Raw genomic sequence first — 9,677 nt, forward strand, 5'->3', positions numbered from 1 at the left:
ATGTTTAAAAGTTACTTTTTTGAATAATTCTTATCTTAATTATATAATTGGAGCTAGCACAACATATTTTTTTGTTCTGCTGCTTGGGTTAGTCAGAACATGCATAGATTGATCATTAATGTTATTGGTAATGATTTTTCAATTCTGTAGTCCTGAGTAACAACCTCTAACTTACTACATATAACAAGAAGTTAACCGAATCCTAGTCACCAATATAGGATTTCTATATTTCTATATACTCTGCTATTTTAATGTTATTACAGCGGCTTGATGTCTTTATGACACTGATGAATGACACGGCTTTGTCACATGTGTCATATATATTATATATGTGTGCGCGTTTTGTGTTCATATATATATTTTTTATTTATGTACAGATAATCACAACTTTTTATTAAGCTTAAATATATATAATTGGCGACTTTTCGAAATTACTTTGAATCATAATACCCTAAGATAGGATACAAAATTTTCATATTAGGTAAATAAAAGCAAGGGAGTTTGTCATAAGAACGATGCCTGGCAATTAAAAAGCGCACACTTGATACTACGTTAAAATAATCCTACGCATGAGAAAATAAATTGCAGATCCAATTGATTTTCTCATTGATATATATGACGTTAGTGAACCTTGCGCATATTCAAAGTATAATATTGAAGTTGGATGTAATTAAGTTTACACATGTTTCTAAATGTTTGCGCATTCTCAGGGGGTAAAGACACAACGTAAAGTGAGATTGGGTTTATTGTATGGAATATGGAAGAGGTGACTGTGTTGAACTATTCATATAATAAGCTGAATTTTTGCATTTCGTAGCGATGTTCATGATCGTGATTATGACTAATTCATTTTTATGCAGATACATTGATGACGAGTTTGCAAACGACGTCTCTACATATTAAAATTTGCATTGTTGTACAATTCTTGCGGAACAAGGCTAATAAGAGTTACATGTATGCAGTTATACCGTGAGCCGTAACATACATACAATTAACGTCGTAATAAGAACACGATAAAGCCAACACAAAACGATTCGATCCTATCCCCTAATACTCCTGTTCACCAAATGGTAAGTAGGTACTCAGGCGTTAGTCAGCATTCGACTTTGGGGGGGGGGAGCATCTCGATATGAGCCTAACGTGTATGAATACACGCTAGCTGCCTGTCCCCCGACGTTGTTGCTGTTGTTATTTTAGATTCAGCTGCTGCCCGTAGTGGAGCATATCTGGAGAGGCGTCTCAGAAGTTCTTTTACTCCCTGGCCTGAGGACAGGGTCGATTTGTGATAACTTGGTCCAATAGGCTGTTGCTTGCCGCGGCCCGCAGCGGCCCAACATGCACTACAGCCTGGTTGGTCCGGCACTTCTTGTAAGCTATAGCATGTGATCGTGTATGGGATGTCGCTGAGGTGTAGGCTGGCCCCGTGCTTAGATAAATGTGTGCAAGATCAATATTGTCAACACATCATTATAATGGAATCTGGAACATTTACTTGCTAATTGCACATTGTGTCCTTAACTCAGGAATTTTGCAAGAGAATGAGAGATAACATTTATATAACTCATGTGCTTTGCTTTTATTAAATTTAAAATAACTTCATTTTCAAGGACTGTGCATTAAATTAATATGAGTGTTCAAATGCCAAGTTAAAATGCTTGGTATAAATTTTTGCCTGAATACAAGTTTGTACTCTAATGGCCCAGTATAATTGGCACATGTACAAGATTTTTGTTTTCCTCATCAGATAACTTTGAACCTAACTTTGTTAAAGGGAAAAGTTTTAATAGCGAAGAGTTTTCATTAGATCATGTTAACTTATATTGTAGGATAGTGCAAGACTTTCAGTCAAACATATGTAGAGAAAATCACTTGTTATTAAATGTTAATATATGATATTCGTTTGAAAATTTTAATAATTTTATTAAATAGTAATATAGTACAACGATGCCATTTTACTATTACTGTATACTAAAATATGAAGTTGGACTGCCACGTGTGACAAAGCCAACGAAGACATGTACTGTGATGCTGTAAATAAATTGTATTATTAAATTAATTGATTAATTGCTACAAAAAACATCTGACTGGTCCTGTAAAACTTCACAGCAGTTTGAAACAGACACCATACATAACTGTAATTACTACTAACACAAAATGTGCCGTAGAATAATATACTATGCTTACTGACTATATCTCACCATAATGGTCTGAAAAACGCAGTCGGTTTTTATTTTCAATTTTGGATCCATTTTGTTTGCATAACTGGAAACTGTCGCTATTATTGTCTGCATGCGTATTATTAAGCAAACATGATTTATTTTATATGAAATTTTGTAAAGGACATACATATATACAATCAATTTACGAATTAACAAAAAATTGTGTTTGTTGTCCTGAAATATATCTTTACCTCTTACAGCTACATTTCTTGTTATCAGAATTTATATACATCACCTCTGCTAGTATACCGTTGACGGAAAACCCTGTCTGCAATATAATGCCTTATTCCTGTGAATGCTGGACCCTAAACAAACAATAACTGGACCCTTTGAGCTTTATAATTGGTTTTATCAAATTCTCGATTTGGGATATAGGGGACGTGGGAGTGTGTGTGTGGGAGGGGGGGGGGGGAGGGTCAAAATCTCAAACTTGTGTTTGTGATAGAGGGAATTGCTTGTTTTTCGGGAATGTGTTCGAGCCCTCTCTTCCTCTTCGTTGTTCCCGCCCTATCTACAGCCTTCATTCTGAAAATGAGAGTTCGATTCAGATTTTTCGTTCGTATGTACCTAAAATAAATTTATAATGTAATTTATATTTACTAGGCTATGACCGGACGCTCTGAAAATCCTTAGTTGCTCTCTTTGCCAGTCAACTGAATGTATTGTAACCGAAATTCACTCACCGCGCTTCGTATTTTCCACTATCATTATGTTGCTTTAAAAGTTGTTTTATATAGGTTTAATCTAGCTGGTGCAAGGAATTTCATTCACTACTAGGCTACAGATGGCTACTATGCAATGCGTCTTACAAAGCAGCTGGCTGTTTTGTACACTATCTAATAGAATATCACGAAGCTATATGGCATTGAACGAATTAACTATAGCAGTCCTGTGAGATAAAATTTCTTTTACATTTTCAGTTCGAACTGGACAACCTGGAGGACTTACCATGTGTACAGGGTTATAAGCCTTATTATATATATTAATATTGTTATGGGACGGCTAAATTGTTTATAAATAAACACATTTATTGATAGTTGTTTTTAAATAGATCTATTCCTAGCTTATAGGCTGCACAATTCATCGTGTCACTAACCTATATAGCTTACGTGATCCTACAATTTTGTTTTCCCAGAAGTATTGTTAATATATTTGACCATGATATTTCAATTTGATATTTCAATCACCGTCGCGCATTAGTTCCAGCCGGTACTGTAAACACTCCTTAAGTCAACATAACACAGTCACTTAACCTAATCATACTTAAGCCTACTGCATAAACACTCAATATATAATAAAATAAATTTATGTTTGGTAAAATAATATTTGTGACAACAGAGTTTGAAAGATTCATCCTGTCGGTATGTTTCAAATACTGACTAATCAACGTCATAGAGACTCTGTTTTAATAGTATTGCTTTGGGGTGGAGGATGGGATGCACTTAGGCGTTGATGGAATACACCATGAAATTACCCGCCATCTCTCACCTCACCTTTAGAATATTACTTGAACATATGTACTCATATACGAAACACTCATGATTTACGGGCTATTCATGCCCGTGCCACCTGTTGGGTGGCTTAATCTTCATCAATCAATCAATCACTTTCATGATGACTGACGGGATGCAGCCATTCTCCCTATTAAGAAGTCTGGAACAAAGGTATTTCGACCTTTTTCTTATATGCTCAATGCTAGGCATTTGTAACTCGTAACAGAAATTTTAATGACGCTGTGACGATAATAATGAGATGATATAGGTAACATGGTGTCAGTTTGAAATAAAGTGCCCGTAATTTCAATATACGAAGAAGAGTTAATACTGGATATTTGTAATTTAAATTTCTCAAAGCAATTTCTTTACCATCTGTACCTCGCTCTCCAAATGGCAAACTAAGACGTTTAAACAAAATTCACGTATTTATATAATGTACTGTACTCGGAACACTTATGTATCGTGTGAACTTTGTAAACATAAAAAGAGAAATAGACATAAAACGCGTGGTAAGGATTATAGCGCCAGGTTGTCATCAGTCTAATAATTTGTCTGAATAAGCTAGAGTTAAATACAGTTAAATATGTAGTTGATAATGCTGATACTGAAGCTTATGATCGTTTAGCTAAATCTTACGTATGGAAAGTCTAGCAATTGATTATACAGTTTTTTATTTTATTTTATTCGTCTTCTTCTGGTTGCAGTGTTCGTGATAGAAACACTTGACCTTGGCCCCTACCTCGTGGCTGCCGTGTGAGAGAGAGCCTGGAGAGCGAAATGTCCTCAATTGTTAATTTTCGACCCTGTTATTTACTTTAAAACCTTTCCATGATACGCTATTATAAATTGGTGTATTAAGTATGATTAAATTATGTTAATTTATTTATATTTGTTGATGAATGCCCCATTATCTGTTACATAAAGGGACTATGATCTTCGATATAAAGACTATTTGTTTGAACCACTGGTTAAAGGAACGAGGAAGTGGAGTTTTCTATCCACTACAAATCAGGATAGGCTAAATGTCTGACTACTTAGTAGGATTGCAGATATCCCCGTTAAAGATTTAGGTTCTCAGTCAGAAATCCTAAATCGTGAAATGGTGCTATATACTTCGTGGTAATGTTGTCTGGGCTGTCACAAATTTATTCACAAATTTATTCTGAAATTTAAATAAAGAGATTTTACATAAAACCAACCTTGTTCTGGGACTTAGTCTTGCATCATTATCGATTCTATGAGATGTATTTAGAAATTATTGCTCTCTTATCAGTAGGCCAACTAAGTAATGATTTCTTATGTGTTAGAAAACCACAGCTCAGCTAGTAGAGCTGAAACACCTTTGATTATGTTTCTCGTGTCACTTAATTTGACGCTTGGTTGCTTTGGAATTCACTCAAAGGATCAATAAAATAATTATTCCCTGTCTCCACGAGAGTAGCGGGGTACAGGATGAATGTACAGTAGTTCAAACTCCCTTCCAATAAGTACAATTCTATCCATGACAGAGCTTTTAAAGTTATGGTCTGCCACCCTGGCACTCTTATGTTCGAACTCTTATTGGGTCATTTGTGTGTAATAGTTGAGTGTGTAACAGTCACTTTTTTGCGTTATTGTTCCGTGTGTAAGAGAGAATTTTATTTCCAGACATCGACAATTGAATCAGCCAGGATGTTCTGTTGTGGTGACGGATCCTTGAACTCCTTCGGTAAGTATAAAGCAAATTATTCCATTAATGATTTCACCTTGCATTGGTAAGTCCCACCAAAGGTTATACATTGTACAGTGTTTAGTAAGATGTGAACTAATTAGTGAAAGAGCCAGACGCTTGATTTTCATTTTTTGATGTATTGAAATGTTGGGGAATTGTTTGTCCCAGCTGATAACATCAAAACTATGAATGGACTGTTTCGTAGAAACCTAACTTTGACTTCAGCAATATGGGCCAGAAATTTTGCACTTGCATTGTCTGGATGTAATTAGTTTCAGAGATATGTGTCAGTAAGTTCCTGGATATTATTAGTACCAGGTATGGTACTAACATATATATATATGTATACCTATATATATATATGTATACCTATATATATATAGGTATACATTTTTAAAATACATTTAAATACCTGTAGCCAAATCTTATTCGAGCTGTCACAGCGTCTGTTAGTCTGCTGATTCTCTTACTTGCCCATTACACTTGTTTTACTGGACACATTTCATTGTGATAAACAATGGACCTACAAGTTCCAGTTTGCACTGTACTGCTTTCTTCAAATTCATCCAAGAGTTCTCGTCTAATGACACTTTTAAGGGACCTATTTGATAACTCAAGATTCCGTTCAGCACTATTTATTTACTGGAACCTTAACAAGGACGTTATTACTTGATTGCAAACTATTTATTGCTAGTAGCGAGGAAAGGGAGTCAGTAATAATTAAGCTGTCTACTGTCCGTCTACACCAGTCTCCGTGGTGTAGTGGTAAGACACTCGCCTGGCGTTCCGCGAGCACTATGTCATGGGTTCGTATCCTGGCCGGGGAGGATTTACTGGGCGCAAATCCTTAACTGTAGCCTCTGTTTAACGCAACAGTAAAATGTGTACTTGGATGAAAAAACGATTCTTCGCGGCAGGGAATCGTATTCCAGGGACCATAGGATTAAGGACTTGCCCGAAACGCTACGCGTACTAGTGGCTGTACAAGAATGTAACAACACTTGTATATATCTCAAAAAAAAAAAAAATACTGCAGTGTTGTCAATAATTTTGAGTGCTACCGGTATTGCTACCAAATCAGCTTACATTGTGGATACCCAGTTATTAACTCTTATATTTCCTTGAATTGAGTTGCCACCGGGCTGACACGAGAACACGATATTCCAAGTTTTTAAAAACCAATTCTTACTGTCGTATGCACAGGGACGACGTTTGTCATATACGGTCCCCATTGTCATGGTGTCGCCTCACCATGACCGTGGCCTTGATAAGATGAATATCTACATAGTGAAAATACATTTTTACTGTAGATGGCATAATTTTAACTTTCTTTTCCATATGCCTATTACATTAATTATTTAATATTCTTAATTTTAAACTGTGAATTAGATTACAAGTTAAAAAACATTAATCTTTGAAGTTTAAAATTAAGAAATGATTGAAGGTCAAAGTTTTAAGTATATGAATATTCAGAAGTAATCGTATGCAGATCTGAAATTGTGTTTAATGTTATCTGTATCATTCATAGTTGCTCACACCATTCTCACTGTATAGATGTCAAAGAATTAGTTACCCGGATCCTTGGCATCAATACAACGCATATATTTACGCTATCATATTGATGAAGAGGCGTAGCTCGCAGGCTTGGATATCTAGATACAACGCACTGGCGTGTATACATATACACAACTCGTAGGCTTAGATACATATACATAACTCGAAGGCTTAGATACACAGATTAACAGGTACTGCATTAACAATTTTGTTTAAAATATATATCCTTTACAATTCATAGGGTTTTTCAGAGTAACTAAGAAATCACCCATTTGTGATTTGTCAATATAAATGATATAATTGTCAATAAGAAGAATAACAACTGAACTAAGCATGGCGCCACTACCTCCCCGAGGCGTTGCTCACACATTTGCTATCATCTATTTTTAACTCGCTGGGAAATCCTCTGAAGCTCTGAAAACTCGTCCCTACTGGGTATTAAAACAAGACACGTTTGAAGTAAAAATGTTGAACATTTTTGAAACGCACGTTTTAACACAAAATTTATATTTTGTGAGATGAAACAACCGTTGGCAGGCATCGACTCTCCGGGAACAATGGCCGTGGCGTAATGCTCTCCCTGCTGCAGGAGGGGGAAGGCTGTATCTTGCAGCACCTCATTTGCTGCTGCAACGTGCAGTGTGCTGTCAACTCATCCTGGTTCCTCTTAGCTCATTAACTCACATTAATTTCTCTTCATTATCGCGTAACATCATATAATTTTAGGAATATTGTTAGTGTTCCCGTCAAGCCCTATTGTATCATTGTGATGTAAAAATATCATCAATCTTTGGAAATTTTTATTAATAATTAATTTTGTTGGATAGGCAGCATATATATATATATATATATATATATATATATATATATATATATATATATATATATATATATATATATATATATATATATATATATAAAACGGAAGGGGAGAACATTTATTAGGTGTAATAGGCCTATTATGTTGATCAGTGTCTTCTGAGTTGGCATCATTATGTTCCGGTCTTGTTCTTACTCTCATGGTGGGTAGAGTAAATAGTTTCGTAATTTGGGTATTCAAGGTAGGTTGTTCTATTTTTATGTGGATTGCTTCAAGAATTTGTAATCTTCTTACTTCTTGGGTTTTGCCTATTATGCAAGTGTGGCGTGATATGCCACCACCAATGTGATATATATAATATATGTACGTTAGGTTTATGTAGAGATCCCCCCTGAGGTCGAACTCTTGGGTTCCGGTTTGGGGCCTCCAGAACCTCGCAGTGAATCTAATACAGTTCCGGGCTGATCGACTTTTGTACCATCGTGTCCGAGTCGGTTAGCCCAGGTGTCTGAGATTCACCAAAACGCAGGTTCAAGTCACTCCAGTGTCTCAACATGATTTTCATTGATATATCACGCCACTGTAATTTCTTTGATGTGTTACTGTTTTATTTATGAGGAATGAATTTGGCAAAGAGGAGTATCAGCATTCAATTTTCATTGTGTTCGATAGTGTTTGTAGTGTTTGCTGACTGCAGATACTAGGCACTGTCTCCTAATATTGTTTTCTTCCTTGAGAAGGAATTAAGCTTCCATGAAATTCACGAGGTGTTGCTCCAGGCTCACGTGCGTGACAAACGTTGTTGCCGCCATAAACACGGTAGGCATACTTCTTGTGCTCGTAAATCCTTGTATTTAAGTTTCGGGATGTTTCACCTATGGATACTTTGTCACAGTTGATGTGGTGACAGTATTGCTGGACCTGCTTCTGCCAAGGGTTTTGACTGCAGTAGATGTTTTAAACTTAATCACTGTATTTGCTCTGTTGTAAGTATTAGTTATGTTTGCTGTCTCTTCTGTCAGGACTCGCTAGGATAAGCCATCGCTCTGTTGTTTAAGATTCGCTACTCAGAACAATAAGTTCCAGTAGCACGGGCTATGGTGAGTCCGTAACTTACCTGGCACAGGAGCGGGGCAAGAAGAACAAGGCTATGGTTAGCCTCGTGGACGGAAGATGTCTCCCGTGGCCATCACTCTCGTTCTTTTTGTAAATTGTTAGTCTTCACGATGAAGTTACTGCCAAACTCCGCTCTTAGAAAAGATTTCTAAGCACACATGTTCATTTTAGCGTAAGTTCTTTCTACAGGGCGAAGTTTAGTTCCCGGTAATTCAAAGCTACTTACGCCAAATGTCTAGTTATGATGCAAGATCACTTATCGATGAATGCTGCTGGGGGTTGTGTATAGGAGGATTTCCCAGCAACTGCATTACTGCAATGTAGTTTTAGCTTTGGTTCCTTAGCAGCTTCAATTAAAGTCTAGTTTTAGTTTTATATACAGTATGTCATTTTGGAGTTATGTCATGATGGGCCTTAGTACGCCGCTGAACCACAAATTAAACCCTTTTTCTTGTATATATCTGAGGGAGCGAGATGTCTTGCCCAGGCCTCAGGCTTCAGGAGGCCGCCAGTACGTGAGTCAGCTGGCAGTAAATATTTTGGAAGCAGGAATTATCTGACGGCTAGACACTTTAGGGAGTCAGGCTTAAGATGTGCTTCCTAAATATGCTAAATTATTCACATAATTATTTATTTTATGTAACGTGTCGACACAGAACTTTTCTATCATGAAATGCATTTTTTTTGGTGTAGTAAAAATATGTATTTTTCATTACTGTATTCATGTCGTTAGCAGGTAGAATGAGGCGGGTTCCATCCCA

The 9,677-nt window shown here is 36.4% G+C and overlaps 1 long non-coding RNA gene across 1 annotated transcript in view; it reads left to right on the forward strand.

Annotated features, from left to right (window-relative positions):
* Window positions 1-5,360: 5,360 nt before the first annotated feature.
* Window positions 5,361-9,677, forward strand: part of LOC138368197 (uncharacterized) — a 138,290-nt gene continuing 133,973 nt past the window's right edge. Inside the window, exon 1 of the long non-coding RNA XR_011229525.1 lies at window positions 5,361-5,423. This is a non-coding gene — a long non-coding RNA (uncharacterized lncRNA). The remainder of the gene's footprint in view (window positions 5,424-9,677) is intronic.

The sequence above is a fragment of the Procambarus clarkii genome, chromosome 24 (assembly GCF_040958095.1).
Source record: "Procambarus clarkii isolate CNS0578487 chromosome 24, FALCON_Pclarkii_2.0, whole genome shotgun sequence".
Taxonomy (NCBI): domain Eukaryota; kingdom Metazoa; phylum Arthropoda; class Malacostraca; order Decapoda; family Cambaridae; genus Procambarus; species Procambarus clarkii.